The following is a 23749-nucleotide window of genomic DNA, read 5'->3' as shown; positions in this document are numbered from 1 at the left end:
AGGACCCTGGAGGGTGGACGAGGGAGGCTCCTGTGCAAGCCCAGACATGAATCACACAGAGTATGTATCCTCAGGAGCCCAACATGCAGACATGGCACGGCGTGTGCGTATAGGAATTAGTAAAAGAAATATTAATTAACCTTCTAATGAGCGGGGCAGAACAGGTCATCAAGCAAGTGAGGTATTAAAGGTTGTGTAGGACTTTGGCAGAGAAGATAAAGCCATAAATAATTAGGAAGCACCTATATCCATTGGCATAGTGTGACACTGTTTTTGTGTATATGTGAACTTCTTTGACTTCTGCCAGTACACTGGTAGAGATTCAAATTCAGCTCTTCCCTTTCCCTTTCTCTTTCTTTTCCCTCTGTCTTCCCCTTCCCCCATCCTGCCTTAAAATACTCAGCAGCTAAAAATTTCTTACAGAATTTCTTTATGCTTTAGTAAGTCCTCAGAGGATGCTATTTTACCATACTGAGATTTTACAAGAGCTTTGGCATAGCTATTTTTTCCATTCCTTTTCCTACAGTATACATAAATTCCTTTGCTTGCTCAGTGATGAACAAACCATTTGACCCTTGCTGTGTGAGAAGTACCTGTGCCACCCCATATTGGAACAGCTTTGTGAGATGGTCTGTGCAATCTTCTGTACAGATGAGAAAACCGAGCGTGAGAACAGTTAGAATTTGGAATATTACACAGGTAGTGAGTGGAGGAGCTGCAGTTCGACTCCAAGGTTCTCTTCTCAGTCTTTGGCTGCCTTGTGGAGAGTTCTGCCATGTGGGTACAGCAAATGTGTGTCCAGCTACCATGCACCAGTCTTTGCTTCATGCTGCTGGCTGTCATCTGTTTGATGCAGTAACAGCTCCTCAGTTAGCTTCATCCTGTTGATGGGCCCTCAGGATCATGATTCAGTAACAGTCCATGAAAAACACAGTGTCTCCCTCCTCTCACGTTTATTTGGAAGGTGCATGTAAACAGGTAGGTTGGGCTGCGAGACTGCTTTTGCTTTGTCTGTGCTGATTAAGGAATCTGTATGAGAACATAAGCAGTGCTCCCAGAGCTCTGCAGGGACTGGGAGATCAGATTGCAGCTTCTGTAGGCAGCCCTGGGTAAATCCTGTCCCCTCTCCCGAATCATGCTTCCTCGGTATAGTCCAGGGCTCAGTGATCTAAAGTTCCCCCTGCTGGGAGCCTGTGTGTGTCACAGAGGGAGGCTCCGGAATATGCTGGAAGGAATACAGGCATTGGTGTCCAACAGACCTGGAATGAGGATCATGCTCCCCAGCTCTGTGACCTTGAGAAAGTCACTGACCTCTCTGATAACTTCTCGTCTTCCTCTATAAAGGAAGGCTCGTAGGATCTGCCTTCCAGGATCACTCTCAGGGCTAAATGACAAGGGACGCCACTGCTTTCCCTCTGCGTTTGAAGCTTGGTGCATTGGTTATTGGTGGTTTGCACAGCCGAAACCCAGCACACCTTCACTAGGGCAGTTCTTGTTACACCTTGCAACCCCTGAAATACTCACCTTCTAGCCCCTCGCAGCTCTACTTCCCCATTTAGGGTTACTGTTCCTGTTTTGTAAAAGAGGACACTGGCTCGGAGGGGTGAGGGCAGCAGTTAAAGGACCATGCTGCTAGTAAATACGAAGAAGCTCCGCAAGGGAGATATCACTCTTCCCCATTGAGCTTATTAGTGCTCGGTGACAGAGCCTTATTTTTCCACCTTTTTTCTTGCAGACAGCAGCTGCAGTGTGAGTCAGTCTGCATGGATGTAATTTCTTTTGCTTCTCTTTTAGACAGGAGAGCTCCATTCATTTAGTAAACATTCACTGTGCTCAGGCTTCATGTCAGGTGAAAGGGACAGAGAGGAACAGATTTGTAGTCCCTGTCTTCAAGGAGCTCACTGGAGAAAAGGGGTAGGGATACAAGGTGGCACGGGGGTGTGTCATTGTTGGGGTACATGGTGAGGTTCTGTGGGAGAAGGCAGGAAGGAGGAGAGTGGCTCGCTCTTGCAGGATCAGGAATGAGCCCGTAGGGGAGAGGTGATGTTTGAGCAAATGTTAGAAGGTGAGCAGGAGTCCACCAGCTATAGAAGTCTCAGAAAGGCACCCCAAACAGGAGTCATAGAGCAGAGTTCAGGGCCCCACTGCAGGGTGACGCATCTCAGGTGTGTGTTCAGTTAGGCCAAGCAGTGGAGGATCCAGACTGCCACATCGTGATGGTCATCCATGTCCTAACATCCCCAAATCTTAGTGACTGGCCTGGTCCTTTTCCCTGAGCCCTTAACTCATACAGCACTGCCCACTCAACAGCTATACTGTGAAGCATAAGGGAAAGAAGTCTCAATTTGTCCTTAAAAAAAGATGAAAAAGCCAAACAAGTCATAAAACAGCTTTGTTCCTCCCGTCTTCCCCATCTTGTGTGGCACCGCCCAGGCCCCAGATAGTCATCAGGGTGCAGGCTACCTCTTTCCCGTCCCGCACGGCGTGCTTGCAATTCCAGACAGCCCCTCCTCCAAAGCGTACCCTGAAGCCACCACCCTACCCTGGGACTCACCATTTCCAACCTGGCCCACTGCTGTCAGGCTCCCTCCTAGTCAGGAGAGCAGGCTTTGAAAAGGGAGGTAAGGTCCTGTCACTTCCTGACCACAGTTCCCGGTGGCTTCGTGGCAGCCCTGGAATGGAACCTAACCCTATTGCCCTGGCCTGCCAGCCCCTCAGCTTCTCAGGCTTCGTCTCTCAGTGCTCGCTGTGCTTACACCCAGTCAGGCACTGTCTTGCTTGCTGGTCCTCTTTCGTGTCCTTGCTCTTGCTGTCCTTAGTCAGGGTCCTTCTCGCCGCACAGCTGGCCTGGCTCCCCCTCCCTCAGTTCTGATCTGTGTCCAAGTGCTGTCTCATACCCATCTAAAAGAAGCACTGTGGTCCTCCTCCCCCCAGCAATCACTCTGTCCTTTCACCTAGATTTCTTCATCAGCACCCATTGCCTCCTGACTTGATAGGACATGTTGTCTTCTTGTTTACTGTTTGCCTAAATCCATGAGGAAAGTCCTTGCACTCACCACACCAGAGCCTAAAACTGAGCCTGGCTCACAGGCAGTGATTTTGAAACACTAGATGGGTGAATGAATGAATGAGTGAATGGCTTAGCGCATGCCGAGACCTGGGTGTTCCTTCCACAGGCAGTGCAGTCTCGTAGACGTCTTCTAGGAGGTGAGTGACATGGTCAGCAGTTTTATTTTAGAAAGCCAGCTGGTGACAGTGTGGGGGCCGGGCCGTGGGAGGGAGGCAGCAGGACTACTTGAGAGGCTGTGAAAATGGTGCAGGAAATTGATGCAGAGCCTGAGCTGCAAGGGAGATGAGGGGACAGATGACAGGGCCCAGGGACCTCTGAGTGTCTTGGATTTCTAGGGGAATAACTTGGTATGGTGATGGCCTTCTGAGAACAGCAAGGGGGGATGACCCAGTCTGGGGAGAGGCTGGTGCTAGCAAGCAGTGCCATTGGTGCTCAGAGAAGATGCAAGCTCTGCCCCTGAGAGTGTGGTCAGGGAGGCAGTGCCGGTCAGCGAGTGTGGTGCTCCTCCTGCGGGAGGTCTGGTGGTCTCTACACACCAAGCCATGCTAAGGTATTGATTCTCGCTTGCAGTGCCTGCATTTGTCTGTTTGACTCAGAGCAGAGTCAATCTTAACAGACCACCACCACCTTTTCTAGAATGCATAGACTGCCCAGGTTCTTGGTGGAGTTTGCTGATAACCAGGGGTTCAGTATCACCCTCACTAAACAATGCATGTGAGCCCTTGCCCTCCCTCGGTTCCAGTGGGTCAGACCTCCAGTGGGCACGCTTTCCTGGCCTAGGTCTTGCCACTGACTGACACCACCTCCTTGACATACTCTCAGGGACAGATCATACATGGGAGCAGAGCAGCTCCCAGCTCTCTGGCATGGCCTTTTTGAGATCATCTTTTTGTATTTGAATTATTCCTTCTTCTAAAAATTCAGCCCTCCAAGTTTTGATGAAATTCCTGTTATTTTGGGGTAAGCACATTCTTGCCCATCTTACTAGGGCTTCCCTCTGTGTTCCTAACTGAGGTGTGCCAGGCATCTCAGTGTCTTTACACTTTGGTCCTGGGTCCCTGATTGTGTGTGTGAAGTGAAAAGCTACACTGTCTGTACAGCCAGGTACTTACCCTCTACCTTCCCTGCCTCTTCCCAAAGCCCTCAAGTTGCAGCAGTATCACAAACAGCTACATTAGAGACCTTCTCATGTGCTGGGCATGGTGTTAGACACCTCACATGCATCCTGTCTAATGCAGGGTAGTAAGGATTATTATCATTTGTTAGAATGATTATCATTTGTTAGGTAAGTGTATGGACTTAGAGGTAAACAGCCCCACATTGAATCCAAGGGCTAGTGGTGGCCCTTGGAAATGCCACTTACGTTTTTAACTTTATTTTTCTAAGTTTGGAAGATGGAGATAATACAGGGAGTTGCTGTGCAAATGAAATAACATGGTATTTTGTAAGTGTGGAAGTGCTTGTTTACAATGTGTTTAGATATTGTTCTAATGCAGATAAAGTCATTGTCATTGTCATCACCATCACCATCACCATCATCACCCTTGCCACCATCACCATCATTATCCCAGTGCTTCACAACTACTGTGTAGGTGGAGGCCCGCCCAATTCCAAAGCTTGTATTCTTTGTCCTGTCCCACATTGTGGCTCCCAGGTTTATCTTGATGGGAATTTCTGGTCCATGAGTTGGTGCTCCTGTTCTTTTTGGGTTGTGCCATGTGGTCTGTCAGGAACAGTGGGCTTGAGATAAGGCTTAGCAGTTTCATGGTTCCTGTTAGCCAGTGACATCCTTTCCATCACTGAATGAGCAGTTCCCAGGAGCTGGATTGTCTGGACAGGCACTAGAACAGTTTCCACACACAACCCTGCCCCATCAATATCAGCTCGTCTCCTGTACAAGTCAGGGGTCTTCCCAGATGGGTGTTTGTGTCATTAGCATGATTGTCCAAATCAAGCAGAAATAGCAGCGGAAAGGGTGGCTGGGTGCTTCTAGCCTTTGGGTGGGTGGGGAGGTCATAAGTCCATTTGTGAATCTGGAAAAATTTGCAAACCAGTTGCTCGGGGGTGGGCATGGGGATGCATGTGACAAATACTTAGAAGTCCCACAACTCTTCATGAGACATTTTCCCCAGAGTCTACCTGGGGAATCCATTTGAATATTTCTGATCCCGATCAGATTATATGCTATTTTGTCCTTGTGCTCCTCCTCCTTCATAACCATGGGGGCATACATTTCTGTTAGGGTGCTTGTGGCTGAGAGCTGCCAAGCATCCTGAGAGTTTTTGGAAATATTTGCCACTCTCAGTTATTTCTCATATTTGAGAATGTCTTCACTTACTAGAACCAGCCTGTCCATTTTTTGATGAGAGACACCATGCTAATTAGTGCACAAATTCATGCCATACAGAGTGTGCATCTAACGGACAGATGGGGAGGGATTTTTGGCTGTAAAACAGAAGATGAACAGGAATGTCATTGAGATTTGTAGATTGTACAGGAGGGTAACCTTAGTTTTAGCACAGGTGAACGGTCCCAGTTCAGATAACTGTAAATCTCTACTTTATAACTTATACTTTTTTGAAATTTCAATTCTAAAATAATATGCTTCCCCCTACCCTTGCCTTTTTTTGCTTTTATTTCCAGTTTTCAAGATACGGGTTTGGGAGAAGGCAGATTCCAAGGCCCTTAACTCTCACCTCGCCCTCTCGTGGAATGTTCCCAGTGAACCACTGAATGAGCCCGCTGTGTCTCACAGGGATAGCGGTAGGAAGCAAAGGCCCCAGAATCCTTCCTCTTGCTCTGGCTATGATGTCAGTGCCCTTTGTAGATGGAAACAATACTTAGATTTTGATTGTAGTAACTGGATCTGCCATATAGTAGATCATTTGATACAAAGCTGTCTCTGCTGAGCAGTTCTCCCTCCAAGTTTTCTTCTTTGTTTTTCCTAAATTATAAAAGCAATAGATGTTCACTACAGACCCGGGATTAGAACTCTCTGTGGCTGAATTACACCCAGTGGTTTCCTCTAAAGCTTTGGGCCAGTTCTCAATGCTTTGAATTCCAGTTCTATCACTTATTAAATGTGTAGCTCTAAGCAAAGCAAAACATACCCTCCCTGAAGCCTCTGTTTTTCTCTTTCTCCGTAACATCCAGTAGAGCTGCTCCCTCGCATTGCTGTGGAGCCTGAGGAAGCCTGTCTGTGTGATGCTCTTGCAGAGGTCTGCTAGGCATGCATGTCTTCAGTGGGTTTTCTCCTCCATCCTGGTGCTGGAGACAGAACCCTAACTAACCCTTCACACTCAGCTACCTCCCAGCCTGACTAAAATCTTTTAATTTTTAGACAGCGTCTTAATTTTTGAGGCTTTCCCAGAGCCTGTGATCTTCCTGCCTCAGATAGGATTACAGGTATGCGTCACCGAGCCTGGCTTCCTCAGTGGCTATTTACTGATACCTACTAAGAGCCAGTGACTATTCCAGGAGCTCTGGAAACAGCCAAGAACAAGACAGGGAGGAGACACAGGTACACAAGACAATGCCCATAATTAAGGAATTAGCCAGGGACAGTGTGGGAGGCATAGAAAGGTCCACTTTACATCAGACAGCAAAGAAAGACCTCTGGGGAGGGTCAGTTTTTTGTGGTTCCTGGGTCACATGTTTTCTAGAACTCCTGCTTTGACCAGTGCTGCCTCCTTAAATGCATACGTCTGAGGCTGAGGTTGAAAAATCTGACCACAGAGTACAAATCAGTTCTCTCTGGGAAGGTACATGTCCAGTCACGGTCTTCTCATGCAGAGCCCAAACTCATCTTGAAATATGCGCCCAGCTGAGCCGACAGCAAATGCAGATGCTCGTGTTGGAAAGGAGAGTGATTTGTTTCTAGCCGGAGCCCTTTTTGCTCAGTGCTGTTTTGAGCCTCCAGGTTTCTAAGGATCTGGAAGTAATATTTTTTTTTTTTCTCTGTGAGAGCGTGGCTGCTGCAACCTCTTGGCTCTTTAAGAGCTTGTGGAGGTCACACAATCCCAAGGGACAGCACAGGCCCAACTCATGTACTGGCATTTAAGCTGTAGAGCAGTAAGACTGACACCTGATACCTACCACATTGATCTTGGGGTGTGCCGGGACTGAATAACCACTTTAGCCTACTGCTTTGGACAGCAGTGGCCCAACGCATTTAGAGGAAACCACTGGGCAGAAGGGGAGATTGCCTCTGACTCACCTGTCATGTCAATGATTGACCTATTTTTGTGTGACCCCAATTTACTCAACACAGCAAGAGATATGCTTCTGCTACCTAATTTTAATCCAACATGTGACGGCCCAGATCTTAAACACTCTCCCAGTCTAGGCAGATGGACAGGCGAGTGGCGGTTTTTCCCTAATCTCTGAATTGTAATTCTATCACAAGGAAGAGGCTCCATTTCAAGAACATGGAGCAATTATTTGAGACTACGTATGATGCCAAGGCAGCAGGCCTTGATTTCTTGCTACAGGGCAGCTTAATCAGGAAATGGCCTAGATGGCTGCCTTTCAAGTAGGTCCTCGCAGTAGCCTGGCAACAGGCACAGGGTCATAATTGGAAGAATTTGGCTCTGAGTATCTGTGGGTGTTTACAGTGCACTATAGGGCAGGGCTTCTCTTATTTATAGAATATTTTTGAGCAACAAGCAGCAGAAGGCTGAAAAGCCACTAAATCTAGATTTATTTTTAACAAATTCCATTTTCCCCCTCATCCCAGAAGGAAGACTTGAGTTATTAAAAAACAGTTAAAAAATACATCGTTGCAAAGCATGCCATATCTAATTATGGGGTTGCCAGCATCGGCCTACAGCCACGTTCGAAGGGCTTTTGTAAATCAGCCATCCATTCAATCTGTGAACTTATATGACTCCTGTTCTTCATTTAGATGTAGAATGAGATTATTGGCAAGTGAGAGCTGATCAGAAAAAGTTCTTCCATCTAAATTAAGAGATGGAAGGCACAAATATAGAATAGTGTGCTTATGTTCTCAAAGGGAGATAAAATCATTCTTCATTGTCCATTATACTTAGCTGCACAAACATACATCACAGTGCTAAATACCCACTTCAGGATTTCTTGCATCGCAATGGCAGATCTGTGCCACTCAAAGGAGCAGTACTGTGCTGTCTTGCTGAGCTCAACCCTGAGTGCTTATAACCCACAGCATCAGGGCAAGCATGAATCCAGTGCTTTTTGCCTGTACTCTTGGAGTTTGGTAGAGCTGAATGAGACTTCAGAGACTCTCTAGTTCAACTACACCTCCCTAGAAGGGGAAGGTCAGTTCCAAAGAGGGAGCCATGGCCCTGCACCCGAGGGAAACATGGAAGAGGTAGGCTGAGGCAGGGGTCTCTGTGCTTCTCTCCAACAGTACTGAGTCTGGGAGCCAGTGAATTAAACAGATCTGATGTCTACACTTCAGTCTCACAGGACAAGGACACCGAAATAGTCCCCTAGTTGCCCTACTACAAGCAGGCTGAGTTACATGACTACACAACAGATTAGCTGAGTGGTGGAGATGGTGAGCATGGGGAGTTTGGAATTGTGTATTCGGATACCAAAGCAAAGGTTATTCAGTTGCTTTCTGACTCACTTGGGATAAGCTTTATAGATGCTATAAAGTTTTCTAATGAAAAAAGGTGCAGTCCATTTGCCGAATGGTGGGAGCAGGGAATGTATGGTGCAGTAAGTGGTGGGTGCAGTAGAGATGAATATTACAACTTGAGACGTGCCCTGGGAGTGGGTCATTGAGATTTTAGAGGAGTATGGAGAAGGGTAAGGGACTGGGGCACAGGACAGTATTGAGTGCTGCGAAGTGTCCCACCCTTTACCCCTGGGTCATCCCGTGGGTGGCATGCGTGCTGCGTTTCCAATCCTTTGTCCCTAGGCAGAAGAATAACTGGTCCTAGGAGCCTCTCCTCTGACCCTGGCATCCAGTATCAATGGACTAGAGCAGGCCCCTTTCTTGCCCTGTGCTATGTGGGGGAACCCTGTGCTATGTGGGCCAGTGTGGTTACAGGTATTCGCTCTCTTGCTGCAGCCAGGAGAGGCGGAGGAACCTCAGGAAACCTTTCTAGAGGAGAATTAACTGCAGATTCACCTCTTGGCAGTACTGGAGGCCAGTGGTTGTAGAGGATGTGAGTGGGCCAGCGGGGAGGTGACCTATGCCTAAATTAAGGCCATAGCAGTCAGCGGAGAGAGGAACAAGTGGGAGAGGAACGATTACAGGGGAAGAAGAAACAGTGGGATTTGGCTACAGACAGATAGCCAAAGAGAGAGTGAAGGCAGTGACATGCTGGGACATGAACTGCAGAGGAGGCAGGAGGTGGGGGCGAGGAATTCGGGCTGTGGGCAGATCCAGCGGCCGCTTGCAATCCAAAGCCGGAGCCTGTGGGTTATTGAGCCTGTGCTCTCCGAGAGCCCATGCTGTCTGGTCCATCTTCCTGCTCAGTGAGAGCCTCGCCGGCCTGGACAGTGGTTCCCAAGCATGGTGCTGGGCACTGCCAGATGGCATATAGCTAAACAAGTGCAGAAAATGGCCCCAAAGTCCTCTCACACATGTGCTTTCTCGATCCTTTGATACCCAAAGCTACTCTCATGTTCTCAGAGTTGAGACTAAGGAAATTAGCAATGGCGAGAACTCAGGAAGCGCTCGGGGTAAAGCTGATAGTCTGTAGTTTGGGAATTTTATATTTTTTCTTGGATCTGTATTAAAGTTTCAATACAAATACTTTTTGTTGGCAGGATAGTTTTTAGCTTTAAACCTTACTTTTAGTTTTTATATTTTGTAAAGATAGCAGTATTTTCATGGCAAAACATGCCTCTAGTGTGCCCCACCTCTGGAAGCAAATTTTAGAGAGCAGATTTTCCTCTTTCTTTCTTTTCCTTTTTCTTGCACCAGTCCTTTTCTCTGTGCCCTGGAATCTTTCCTTGTGTGCAGGTTGGCCCAGGTGACTTGAGTTAGTATGACCCAGGCCAGGGAATTGTGTCTGTGGTTCAGTGGTGAAGGACTCTGGTAATGAAGATCTCCGAATCCTTCCCCAGAGAGGAGGTTGGGGTGCTTCCTGTCCCGGACACAGCCCATGGAGTCAGGTGAGCTGATCACTTGATAACTGAGTGGCTCCAGATAAGAATGGCATTAGTAATTGATTCTGTCTTTAAACCCTCCAACGCTTTGTCTGCTTACTGCCCCAGCATCTAGCAGGTGTTCAAGAAATGGTGTTGGTTTCATAAGCACTTGCTAATCACCGGCACCACCACCACCAAATGGTGATGCGAGAGCATTAAGTGAAAGTTCTGAAGGTCATGTACACTGGTGGGGTCCAAAGTTTACCCTTCTTTTCAGCTGAGCAGTCACGCCCAGCTGTCAGCACCTTTTTGCTTATTACCCAACTGAGAATATCTCTAGGAAGGGGCATCACGGTCCCCCGTGGCCAATCTCTGGCACAGGAAGCACCCTCAGTGTGATTCCTGGAAGCCAGTGTTCCAGTCCCAGTCCCCCTTGGGCATCTGTGCTCCAGGCCTCCCTCCATGGACACTGCTGGCTCTTGGAAAGCCCTTCTTAGCATGACATAAAATCTACCTCTTACCAAGGTTTTCCTTGTTGCCCTAGCTGCGCTTGTGGCCATCCAGAGTAAAGGTCTGTAGGCATAGCATGCTTCTACCTCAGAAGTTTGAAAGTAGTGTTCTTGGACTCAAACCTTTTTTCTTCCTTATTTCCCTCCGTAGGGCTTGTGTTCCCTGCTTCCTCCAATCTTTCAGTATATGACATGGCAGTCAGTAGAATACTAGTAACAGGGGACATTCATGGAGTGAGGGCTTGTCATGGGCTGGGCATGGCTGTAATCTGCTTTGTCTTATTTGCTACTCACAGCACCCCACAACTACCCCATATGAGGTGGGTACTGTTTTGATCCTCATTTTACCAGCGAAATAAAGGAAATAAAGGAAAGAACAAGAAGTCAGAGGTTGTCTAGAGCCTTGTACTGTGAACTCTGATGCTCAGGTATCTCACAACCTTTTCCTCATGGTGCTAAAAACAAGCCCAGGGTGCACTAGGCTTGGGCTGGCCCTCCTTTAACTTATTTTGCAAGAAATCATTTGACATCAGCCTGAGTTGAACCGTCTTCCATGAAACCTCTCAGAGTCTGTTTTGACCAAATGGACTGAAGAGCAGAGGCCTGCAGCACATGGGTTGATGCTTGCACTGCCGGGCCCCAGAGGGCTCCTGAAGAGGTGGATTAGATCAAGGTGACAAATATGGGCTATTAATATTTTATCTTCCTGAACATGATGCCTGCCACAATAGGCTTCCTGTTTAAAGTGCCTAGTCATGGCTATAGGAACTTCAAAGAGAGGGAGAGAGAGGGACATAAGAATTACAAACCCAAACTGCCTCTTCAAATGGCGAATACAGTATTCAGTCTCACAGTGTCCCTGGCCATGCTGGGGTGGAAGGAACTGCTGACCACCTGCCTTCCAAAGCTGAAGGTGCAGGTGCCAAATCCTCACTCCCCTAGAAGTGGCCCTGGTGGCTCAGGCCAGGATCCCCTTCGTGGGAGAAAGATGATCTGTGGCTGCTTCCAGGTAGCGTTTGCTTCCTGTGCACACAGACACATGGGCCAGAAAACCCTGTAACTGGAGTTGAACCATCTTTCCTTCTGTGAGGTGCTTTTCAAACAGCACGCATCCCAGAGACCTACGCCGCAAGGGGAAGCATCTGGTCCCTGACGTGGGCCTAAAGAACTGCAGGGTGAGCAGCTTGAAGCCATAGAAAAAGCACTGGGTAAAAGCTTCCTGTACCATGACCGAAAATGGGGTCCTGACTGGAGACATATCCTCCCTGAAGTGTTGGGTATTTGCTGAAAAAATGGGGTGATAATAGCATACCCAGCAAGGTTGGGGGGATTTGATGAGACTCTGCGTTTTCATCACAAAAAGCACCTGGCAGTGTTTAGTGGTGGTAAATATAAATACTAGCATCATAATTTCCTTCTTCCTCCACTGTTCTTTCTCCTTTTCTAGCTCTGCTTGCCATTGATTTTCTAAGTGGATTTGAGTAAATATACTAATCTCTGCCTCTTCCGCGGTATGCAAGGATGAATCATGTTTCTTGGTTCGGTGTGGGTACGGAGCGCCCCCTGTAGGACATATTGGAAATACGTGAGGAAGTCTCCGTTGTCTCAGTGGACTGGCTAGGGCTCTAAGGGAAGGATGCCAGTAAGTGTTTGGGGAACAAAGGATTGTCCATCCACACAACTGCCTCATGTTCAGTAGGCATTCATGCAGGCAGAAGTCTGCTTATAATTATCTTAGCCTAAAATCTGACTTCCTTTTGCACATAAATAATTTTTGCACGTTTTTACCTTATGCTGAATTTTCCAGGAATGCAACTATGAAGTGTATTGTTTATTTTGAAAAGTTACAGCATCTTATGATGTTATTCACAATGTCTTCTGGTGTACTTGTGCTCCAACATTTGCATATTAATTTACATCTTATCTTCATCAACTTCATTTTTATTTTGTGTGACTGCTAGAGAATTATACTGGTTGTTTTTGTAATATCAAGTCAAGTGTTGGCAGGTGATGCTATTGAAAGATTTCATTTCAAGAGAGTGAAAAGCGTGTTGAAATATTCGTATTTTATCTTTGAAGGTAGGAGAAAATGAGTGTACATATGTGCATGTGTGTTCACTTTAAATTAAGTGGAGAAACCAGAGGTCAGACTTGAAGTAAAAAAAGAAATGGTTTCATTTCTGTTAGAAATGTCCTTTAATGGAAGGATCTATAGACCTCAGTTTTAACCGTGTCTGTTGTTTGTTGAGAAAGAAGGTGTTCCACTCTTCCCCCGGCCCTTTTACCAAACATGTGATCTTTTGCTCTCATATCTTTTCACGTTTGCTATCTCTGTGGGTTCGAAGACCGGAGTTGAGGGTGCTGTCCGACTCCTATGGGTTCTCTGTTCCAGTCCTGGGTGTTCACCTGTCTGAAACCCAGGGGCTCTACAGGAGCGCTGCAGGGGCCTAGCAGCACCCAGGAGGATCCGCGTGAGAGGGCTCCTGGCAGAGTCCCGTGCCGTGGGGAGGGAGTCTAATACAGAACCCGTCACGGCCCTGAAGACCACACATAGGAGCACACACGCAGCTCAGAGTGCCAGCTGCTAAGTGGAGTATGGCCAGTAATGCGGGTGCCGTTGGCCGGTGTGGAGCCTGCAAATGCTTTCTCTGCTGCATGTTTCATAAAGCCACGGTCTGGCATCACAGTGTTTCAAGATGTCCCTGTCCTTTACTGTTTGTATTTTAAAAGTAGTTGTCTTTTTATAGGATGTTGATATGGTGACAATGAATTTCAATACTTAATGATAAAGTTTATGGTTCTACTTAGTCTAAAAATGACACATACTCTTAAGAAAAAGTTGGAAATGAGTGGAAAACTGCAAAATAAAAATCTGAGTGTTGATTATCTTGGCCTGAGTGAAAACTGCTGTTAACATTTTGTCTTATTTTCTTTCAATCTTTCTGTTGTTTTTGTTAAATTTTTATGGTATAAATAATTCATATTTAATTTAGAAAAAGATGGATGATTTAGACATTAGGATAAAATATATTTATATTTAAATGTATCCCTTTTCACCTAACATTTTTTGCAGGAACATTTCTGCCTTAGGTATTTTTCTCTCGTTGTTGAGACAAAATACCTGATGCCCAAAATCTGGGAAGGGAAGGTTTATTTCTTAAAATTTTGGAGGTTTCAGTTCATACTCAGGTGGTGCCAAGTGGCAGAGTGGCACAGTGGAGCCACCATCAACAGCAGCTGTGAACAGGGCAAGAGAGACAGAGAGAGACACGCCTTCTTCCCTGCCCTCACACTGTGTGCTGGCTCCACCCCTGCTGGAACATTTAGATATTTTACTAGCCCTTATTATGATGCTCTAAGAAAACCTCTGTAAACTAGTTAATATACATGTCTCTACATATAGATATATATCTATTAAATGAACTCTGTGTACTAGATGACGTGCTTAGCCATAACATTTATCATAATTACACATAAAATTACTTTGTCAAAAGGGGTAAACATTTTTTAAAGCTTTTAATACTTAATACCAATTTTCTTCAAAAAAGGTTTGTGCCATTGGTATTCTAGTTCACATAGGACTCACCCATTAATACGGATTTTATCCTTAAAGTATAATCTTTACTAATCTAAGCAATGAAAGCAGCATCTTTTTGCTTACTATATTTAGGTCATGATGATGTTGAGTGGGTTTTGGTGTGTTTATTGGTCTGTGTGTTTTACCTTTTTGTGGTTTCCTATTTTTTTCTGCTTGTTTTTCCCCTGAGGAACTTGCTTTTTTATCATTTTCTAGGACGTTTTTATGTGGGTTCGTTTCCATCCAGAGAGAATGGTAATCCTATACCTATGTCAGAGCTCTGGAGTCTGTTAGACCAAGGCAATTACCTGCTCTCTCCAGGAATTAGTTCTTTGAGAACTCCATTAAACATCCCTGACTCGCACAGAATCAAAATCCAGAGTGTGGCTTCTTTGGGGATGTTGTGTTGTGATCTGACATGAAACATTTCCTCTGAAGGTGTATCTGGAGCTGCATAGCACAGGCTTGTTCATACCCTTGGACTCCTAACACTGTCCTCCAGTAACTAAAGCTCAGAGAAATGAAACTGAAATCCCGGAAGTTTTTGTTTTATTTTTAATTTTTAATGCAGCAAGGAGACAAGTGAAAGAGAAAGGGCTGATTCTGATTTAGTCAGGAGGAATTTGTAGGGCTGTTCCTCGGGTCAGGATACACTGAGATGAACACCTCAGACCTGGGCTGCAGACCTGTCAGGGCAGAAAAGAGGATAGGCGTAGCTTAGAAAGGGAATCTGTCCTTCCAAGTCAACGTAGAAAGCGTGGTCTGGTTGAGCTTGAGCCAACCCTTAGACACATCTGCCTCCCCAGGCTCTGCCTAGTTCGCCTGCTTGTTACTGGTTTTGGCAGCCTGGCACTGTGGGCAGGAGCGATGGGTGTGAGCCTGCCCTGCCCTCTTTCTCCCACTTGGGACAGAGCTTTTGCTTTTATTTGCTGAGTCACTGAAGCAACAAGGCGTGTGCAGAGTCCTGGCTCTGGAGCCGGGCGTATCTGGACTCTAGTCCTTGTTGTCCCCTTTTCCCGCATGTGATCTTGGGCAAGTTGCTTCACTTCTCCCACTCAGGGTGTGATGGTGATAACAGTGTCTTTCCCAGAAGGCCACTTAAGGACAGAGCGAGGGGTGGCACTATCCTAGGCACCTGTCCGGTGCTTGGTAAATGGGAGATGGCCGCTGCTCCAGGAGGGCAGGGAGGCAGGTGTCATCTGTCACACACACCCTCACCCCGCCCAGTGGCAGGGTCATTTGTGAAGTAACTCAGTCTCACTTGGATGGAGGAGGGCAAAAAGCACCTCTTCCACCAGCTGTCAAACAGACATGGGCCTGGCAAGTGAGTACTGGATGGATTTTCACTCAGGGTCCCCTCGGCTGGGGCCTCGCGCAGTTGCCAGGCTCCTTGTCACCTCCATGTCTAGACAGTCAGGAAGTCCACTGCTTGTTCTCTCAGCCAGAATTCACCCTCTTCTTGTCCCAGTGCTGGGGGCGGAGCCCCTGCCCAGGATGCAGAGTCTCTTCTCACGGTGGCATTAATGCCCCTTGGGACGCTCTCCCTTCAGAGACAAAGTCAGGTCCTCACCAGCTCCACCAGCCCTCTCTCCTCTAGCTGTCTCCTCTCACCCTGCTGTCCTACACTCAGCTGGTGCCCACTGCCCTTCGTCCTCTTCCTACAGTGCCACAGGTCACCTCTCCAGGGCCTTGCTGGCTGCCCTCAGCCCCACGCTCCTCCCACCGTGGTCAGCATCCCAAGTCTACTTACTCCCTCTGCAGACCAAATGAGGACAAGGATTTCTGTCTGTCCACCCCATGCCCGGCACGGCCGTGGAGAATGGTGCCTGGCACTTGGATGCCCTCAGCAAATGGAGAGATTAATGAGTGGAGTGCGCTTCATTATTACAAAATCATCCTGGATTGAAATTGGGCCGCTACATGCAGTTTGTGGTAGAAATTTCCTCACATTACCAATTCTTGCCCCGGAGATGTTACCTGGCACTGCTGGATGCTCCGCACAGTGCAGTAAGACTGCAGTGCTGGCAGCAGACACACGAGGTGCCCCCAGTGCCGCAGGGCTGTGTGTGGCTGTGTCACCTGGTGCTCCCCCCGCAACTTGGTGAAGCAGCCCCTCCCCACCAGCGGCGTTCACCCCTGGGTTAGCCTTCTGCTCCTGTGGGTGCTGTCCATGCTGGGAAGTCATTGTCCTTTGCTTTCTCAGTTTCATCTTAAGCAGGGCCAAAAGTGTGTCACTCATCCATCACCCAGTGACTTAACGTCCTCATTGTCCCAGGCCCAGCGTTGTTCACGGAGAACAGGGCTCACTCTCTTGTCTCCCCCTCCCGCTCCCCCTCTCCCTTGCTTCCTCTGTCCCTCTCTCCCTCGCCTTCCCTCTCCTCCTGCTTCTCTCCCTCCTCTCTCCTTCCTTCAGCACGGTGGGTCCTTCCTGCTCCCAATGCTGACCTTGGAAGCCTTCTAGTGCCACTCCAGGCTCCTCCCATTCCTCAACCCACCCTGCTGGCTCCCAGAGGGCACTGTCTTGAATCTGCCCGACTTTCAGCTCCTCAGGTGTCCCTGCACGTCCCTTCTCCCCATCTGTGAGCTTCTTCCTCTCTGAGGTTTCAGATCTGGGTTTGCTCTTTCCAGCTTGCCCACAGCCTTCTCTCCTCCTTTCTACCGAGACCCAGGTGACACCCACCACCCATTTCTGGGATGTGGCTGAGTAAATCTGCCAAATACCTTTCTTATATTCAGCTCATTCTGTCTTCCAGGGACCCAGGGAGGGGATCCTGCCCCCTTACCGAGGAAGGGATACACCTGACTTGTCTGGGATGCAAAATTTGAACACCACACTGCCTACCGCCTCCTCAGGTGCCCACAGTCCTTGCCCTTTTGTCCACCCGCTCAGGGCTGGAGATCCTGGCGGGGAGGGTACTTGCTCAGGGTCTAGGAAGGCCCCAACCCGGGGGGCCAGCCCATGCCTCACGGTGCCTCCTTGCCCAGGGCGCTCTCCTCCCTGTAGCCCCACCCCGCCCCAGCTCCCCTCTGGGCCTGTCCTCAGGACTGCCCCCCTTGGAGGCAGCCTTGCTCTTTACTGTGGAGAAAAGGTGAAGGCCATGCCAGACAGGAGCTCTCAGTGTCCCTTTTACCGCTGCTGAGTATTTTTCCTGTTGTCGCCCAAGAGGGTATATAGCTTTTCTCCGGCAAGTGCAGCCCTTCCTGGGATCCAGTGCCCATGGCCTGTCCCAGCCTGTCTGGCTGGGATCCCCAGCCGGAGAGGAGAAGCCCTTCAGCCCCTTCCATATCTGCTCTCCCTCACACCAGCCTCTTCCCTGGCCGCCAGTAACAGCCGTGCATTCTTTTGTTTCCTTTAGAACAAGATGCAGATGCTTTCCAGAGTTTTCTTCAACTTCAGGTAGTAAGTTTTTTTTAGTGAAAAGAGTGTTCTTCCTGGAGTCTTTAGATCCAAGCTCTCCTCTCTTGCTCTGTTGCTTTTAAAAACAAAAAGAGGTACAAGTAATGTGTAGAGACACAAGTAATGTGTCTTTTGTTCAACGGCCCTTGAGCATGACTTGTGGATCCTTCTAGGTATCATCCAGGCACAGAGTTAGGTGACACTGAGGGTCAGCAAGAGAGCTGTGCCCAGATGAGGCAGCTTCCCAGAGCTCGGGTGAGGCAGAGGCACATGGCAGGTTTAGACCTCTCCCAGGCCCCAGATGCTGGTGCTAGGCTCGGGCTGGGCACTAGGGTGTAGGAGAGAGCAGCCTGAGCCCTCTGCAGGGAGAGGCAGCCCCTGGGAGCTCTGTATAGCTTCAGATCCCAGTGCTGTCCTCCAGGGTCCAGGCTGAGAGAAAAGTTGGAGAAGAGTTCTGTTCCAAATGGCCAGAACGTGGACCTGAGTCACAGGGTGCCAGGAAGCAAAGGGCAGTGCTAGGCCAGAAAGCAAGCATTGGCTGGAGATCTGCGTCTCACTGGGAGAGTGGGGCAGGCACCTCAGGACTTCGGCTGCTTCAGAGGAGCGAAGAGGCTGCTAAATAACAGGTGCTGGTAAAGAAATCAGTAGACAGGATCCCAGGACAAGGGATCCTTAGTCCTGAATGGTTTTATGAGCAAAATTCCCCTTGTTGTGCCCCATCATTCTTGGCCTTTACATGTGTATTGGTTGCTTTTCTCTTGTTGCTGAGACAAAATACCTGATGCTTTGATACCAAAAATGAGGGAAGAAAAGATTTATTTAGCTTACAATTTTTGGAGTTTTCAGTCCATGCTCAGCTGGCTCCAAGGCAGAGTGGTGTGGCACAGGGGCAACTGTTCATGGCAGCAGCCAGAGTGAAAAGGGCAAAAAAGGAAAAGCAGGCCCCCTCCCCTCCTGTATACTGTATGCTAGCTCCCCAGCCCTGGGCAGGTGCAGTACTCACACCACCAATCCCAGCACTAGACAACAGACCAATCACAAATGCTAAGTCAGTCGCCTTTGAAAGGCCCACCCTCTATGACCACATGAGGCTTTGGGGGGACATCCAGATGCAAACCATACAACATGTTAGATTTTTAAGATGCTGTGTGGATGCATACACTTGGAGAATTAGACTCCACTGTACTTAGATGTCATATTTATGGGAGTGTCTCTGCAGGTCCACAAAGCCCTGAAGAAGAGAAACCTATCTATTTAACCCAGAATCCTCCATATTTATCTAGCCTCTGTACTTTGGCTCCATGTGACATCATTAAATTTTCATGAAGTTAATGTTAATAGACCTTTGGGAATGCTGGTTTGAAGAATTTTTAAATCCTTGCATATTCTGTAATTTGTCTATTTCCTATTTTGCATGGAGGCCATGCCATGCAGTAGAAAGAGTATTTTAGATAGGATTGACATGGGTTAACTCACCTTCCTAGAGAATCATTGGCCTTGGTTGAGTTACGTATCCTCTCTGATTAGTTGCCTCAAACATGTACAGAGGCCTGTGATGTGTCAGGCTCTATTTTAAGTACTTTGGTATCTTTTTAAATCTCTGCCTCCACTCTGAGGCAAGTGATGTTGTCATTCTGGTTGTCCAGCACAGGAGACCATGACACACAGGTGAGGCATGTGCCCAGTGTCACCCTGCTGCTGTGTGATGGATCTAAGACTCGACAACTGGAGGTGCAGGATTTGGAACCTGGCCTTCATCTCTCATTAGAGGGCATGCTCTTAACTAATTTAAAATGCCCCCAGAAGACAAAAGCGCTGTACAGTATCAGTTCTCTCGGTAGGTAGTTTGTCAGCATGCACCGGTGGATTGGGATTCTTGAGCCTCTGAGGCACTCTACAGTACTTTCCATCACACCTGCGAAGAGCGGTCTCCTTGAGCTGCTTGTCAGCCCAGTTGCTTCCATCATGACCCATCTGGTACGCTGTTTTCATTCGGCCACCTCCCACCTGCCATGCCATCAGCAATCTGTACTTCTGCCTCCAGGCCCGAGAATGCACCCAGCAGGCCTGCGGGGCTGCAGCTTCTTCACGTCTACACCTCAGTGAGAAGGTGACAAAGGCCATGGGTGGTGAACCAGTGGGCTGTTTACATCACTGGAAGTTCTGAAAGGCTCCTTAGCCCTGGCCTCTGGGAGACATCCTGTTTATCATACAACAGACCTTTCCTGGCTGCCTTTGCTGGGATAGGGGCCTGCTCATGGCAAACGCATGCCAGGCTAGTTTATGACTTCATTAGACCTCTGCATCCTGCTGTCGGCCTGCAGGCTGCTGTAGAGTGGGCAAAGCCTGGCCTTGTTCCGGCTCACACAGTGCCCCTGATTCACAGCTCCGCCCCTCAAGACATCTCCACTGTCTGTCCAGCCCCACAGCTCCCATTGTATGCTATCCTTATGTTTAAGCATGTGGAGTACCAGTAGAGTTGAGTGCGCAAGTGCCATAGATGGGACTGCTCACCAGGTCCCCAAAGAGCAACGCTTTGCAGGCTGAAATTCCTCAGCAGAGACGCCTCCTCCGCCTGGAACACATCACCACCATCCAGCCCGCCAGCAAATACCTGCGGCACTAATTCCAGGCCACCCTCTTCCTGGCCCATTCTACCCCCACTATGCCATGCCTCACGGGACCTGGGCACGCACGTGTACACCCACACACACACACAAACACAGTACGCACATGCCAGTAAGTTAATTATATTCTCCAGTTTGGCCCTTGTGTCTTTATTATATGAAAAAAATAACAAAATTTCACAACAAAATACCTAATCAGAGAATAGCAATAGTGATAATGATACAAGGCTCCTGCGTTTTATTATACATACCCCACAATGGGGGGGGGGGGTTATTCCTTTCTCAAGGCGCTTGACTGCCACCTGCTGGAAATTTGTGGTAATGGCCAACAGATCTCTGCTGTCACAGGCGCGGGACCTGCTGGAGCTGGGCAGTGTCAAAGCTCACAGGGTCACAGATCTGGCTCTGCCTGCTGCGTGGACTGTGCTGCCCTGTGTTTATTTAACTATTCATCTCCCAAACTACACTGAAAGCATATTAAATGGAAGCACTGGGAACTCACCCAGGCTTTGCTGGAGGCCACGGAAAAGCCTGTTGAAGGATCCTACTGCAAACCCACCTGTCACCTTCAGGCTCAGAGGATCTGGTCACACATAAAGGTTCTCTGGGCATGAAGGTTCTCTGAATCCGTGTGCTGCAAAGCACGGCAGCTAAATTCCCCACAGGTGTCAGAGTAAGCGTGAAAAGCCAGAGGGGCAGCAGAGGGGACAGGGCCCAGGAACCTCCTGCCTCTGCTTGAAGGCCTCCACCATCAGAACAGATAGGAAGCGCTCAGCACTGAGTCCCTTGGAAAGCACTGTGGCAGATCCTGTGCTATGGGCAGGGGCCACCTGCCCGCCCTCCGGGCAGACGAAGACAAATGGCACTTCCTGAGGCGGAGCTGTGTCCAGGCCAGCACCTTGTAGACTGTAGGCGTGCAGCGCTGACTCTGGCCCCTGCTGGGGCATTGGGGGTGGGGGGCTTGTGCAGAATTAGAGCTATAAGCGCATAGCTATGAGGCAGGATTCAGGGCTGTTTACTCATAATGTCTCTTTTCCCCTGAGTGTCCCATATTAGTAAGCCAACTTACTGGAGGAGACATCCTGGGGCTTCACACACACTGTCACAGCAAAGTCCACCCTGGCCAAGAGGGGAGTCAGGATCCCATTTTAAAAAGAAAGTATCCCACTGTTTTTTGGCAAAGCCTTTTTCCCCAGGACCATTCAGCGCAGAATTCCTCCAGAAGCTTTCGACAGACCCCTTCCTTGCACAGCTCTGTCCTAATGAACAGGTCGACTTCCTGGGCTTGCACAGCGTGGCTGAGAGTTTCCTTCTTTGCCTTGCCTGCCAGCAAGCTCAGAGAGAACTTACTTGCTTAGTTCCTCCAGCTTTCTGGAGCTGAGATTACTTCTTCTTATGACTTCCTCTTGTTTTTTCCCTAGGAATGCTTGATTCAGTGGGTTTTTTTGTTTGTTTGTTTTTATGTTGTTGTATTTGGCTTTTGGCATGGTTTTTGGAGGCAGGATAGGCAGTAATGTGGTGGTTAGAAACACCAACAACACATGACTGGCTTTCAGCCTCACTTGCTGCTGGGGATGTAAGAAGGCGACGTGGCCTCCTCAGTCCTTACGCTTCCCCTGGAGAGTTGAGGTAAGGCTCACCGCGACCAGGCAGGCTGTGAAGATGAAGCCCGCTCAGTGCGAAGCTGTGGTTTCTTCCCTCCTCACACTGGGCTTGGTGCGGCGCTCCTGGACCCCAACCCTTATTCCTAGCTTCCTCCTGTAAGTCACACAGCAATGCTAACCTAGGGACCACTGTCACAGCTTTTCTGGGACTGAAAGACTTCTTGGGATGCAGCCTCTCAGTGCCTGGATGGAAAAAAGTCCGACACAAATGGACCAGTTGGTTAACCTTGGTCCATTTGCAGTGCTGTGACAGAATATCACAGACTGGGCAGTTTACAAGGAAAATAAATTTGTTTCTTGTTAGGGAGGCTTGGGAAGTCCAAGATCAATGTGTTGGCACCTGGCCAGGGGAGTGCTGTGTAATCCCATGGCAGAAGCAGGAGGGCCGGAGAGGAAGAGAGGCAGAGCTCACGTTCAAAGCGAGCCCGCTCTCACCGTGACTAACCACTCCTGTGATGATGGCAGCAGTCCACCCACCACCAAGGATTTCACACAGGCTCTGTGTGAAAATCCGAGGAGCCCCTTTGGCTCACACTGGTCAGGGCAGGTCCTGTGGGCAGGTCTGACACCAGGGTACTGTGCAGAGTCTTCCCACCCAGAGGGGCAACTAATCATCTGACCGTGAAGACACTCTGCTCTGCTCCCTCGCTTTCCTAGTCTTCCGGGCTGCTGCAGCAGGGATCAGGAGGCAAGAGAGAAGCCTGGTCTGAAGGAGGCCTGGGTACAGTTTTCTCCCTGTAGATGGTGGGTGGGTGTTTACATTCTCAGCTGCCCTGCTCAGAAAAGCAGCCACGATTCCTGGTGGTGCCTACTAGTGGGTGACCCTTACCTTGTCCTCTTGGGTGCTGTGACTTATGGCTTTTCCTGCTCCTTTGGGTAGAGCCCCAAGGAACAGCGGCTAGGGTGGGATAGTGGGCATTCATTCTGGCACAATGGACAAGTCCCTTTGTTCTCTGCTTCCTCTGGCATCCAATAAATTCCTCACTCCCGCTTTGGGAATCTCCAGCTCAACAGTGGGCACACATGTGGCCCTGCCTCTGGGGTCATCATCCATGCTCTCCCAAGACTGTCACACTGTGTGCCATCTGCCTGCTGTACCAAGCATCCTGACATCCCACTAACAAAGGTCTCACTCCCTGCCCCTGCCGCCTGAAGGTACCTAAGGCCTTTTGGAGCCCCTTGGTGCAAATCTTTTTTTGGAAATAGCACAGAAAGAGCTGGGGCTGAGGGAGGTTTATTTTATTCTTAAATTTAAAAATATCTTCTTGGAAAGGAACTTTCCAAAAATAATGTCAAGGGTCACAGCTGGTTCAGCTTCCTAACCTTGTCCCAGCAAGGCCGCCTGAGTTTGTTTGTACAGATAGTGCCAAAATCTATATAAATACTATTATTGTCTTTTTCTATGGGTACCAAGGATCGAACTCACAACCACACACTTGCAACACAGGCGCTTATGCCGCTGAGCTAAATCCCCAGCCCATAAATACTATTATTCTAACTTATCTGTAAACTTGAGCATTGGAGAAAATTACCAAAGTAAGACCCTACACATGGGAAGTTGGGTAGCCCAAGCTTAGTAGAACCTTCCTGTGAGTTTCAGGGAAGTGGGCAGGAGAACGGACGTGAGTGTGTCTGTCACCTGAGTTGCAGGCCTGGGCCCTGGGAGGCCCAGCGTGTGAGGCAGGCTGGGCAAGGAGGCTGCATCTTAGGAAGCTTCTGCAGCAGGCGAAAGGAGAAGGCAGGTCACCCAAAACAGGGTGGCAAAGGAAGCCACACACACACACAAAGGAGTTGGTCCAGCTGAGGCAGGGGCTCAGGGAAC

General features: G+C 48.6%; 1 protein-coding gene across 6 annotated transcripts in view; it reads left to right on the top strand.

Annotated features, from left to right (window-relative positions):
• Bmal1 (basic helix-loop-helix ARNT like 1) overlaps positions 1-23749 on the top strand; it is a 93703-nt gene that overhangs the window by 34182 nt on the left and 35772 nt on the right. Inside the window, exon 3 of one of the 6 annotated variants that reach the window (XM_063251872.1) lies at positions 5714-5833. The exons of the other annotated variants lie outside the window; for them this stretch is intronic. The gene's annotated coding sequence lies outside the window, so the exon portion shown is untranslated. The remainder of the gene's footprint in view (positions 1-5713; positions 5834-23749) is intronic. 6 annotated transcript variants of the gene reach the window in all.

Source organism: Cavia porcellus, unplaced genomic scaffold, assembly GCF_034190915.1.
Source record: "Cavia porcellus strain 051 isolate PalLab524CR breed Dunkin Hartley unplaced genomic scaffold, mCavPor4.1 scaffold_6, whole genome shotgun sequence".
In the NCBI taxonomy this organism is placed as follows: domain Eukaryota; kingdom Metazoa; phylum Chordata; class Mammalia; order Rodentia; family Caviidae; genus Cavia; species Cavia porcellus.
The sequence above is the reverse complement of the archived record's forward strand: the minus strand, read 5'-3'. Positions and strand labels throughout refer to the sequence as shown.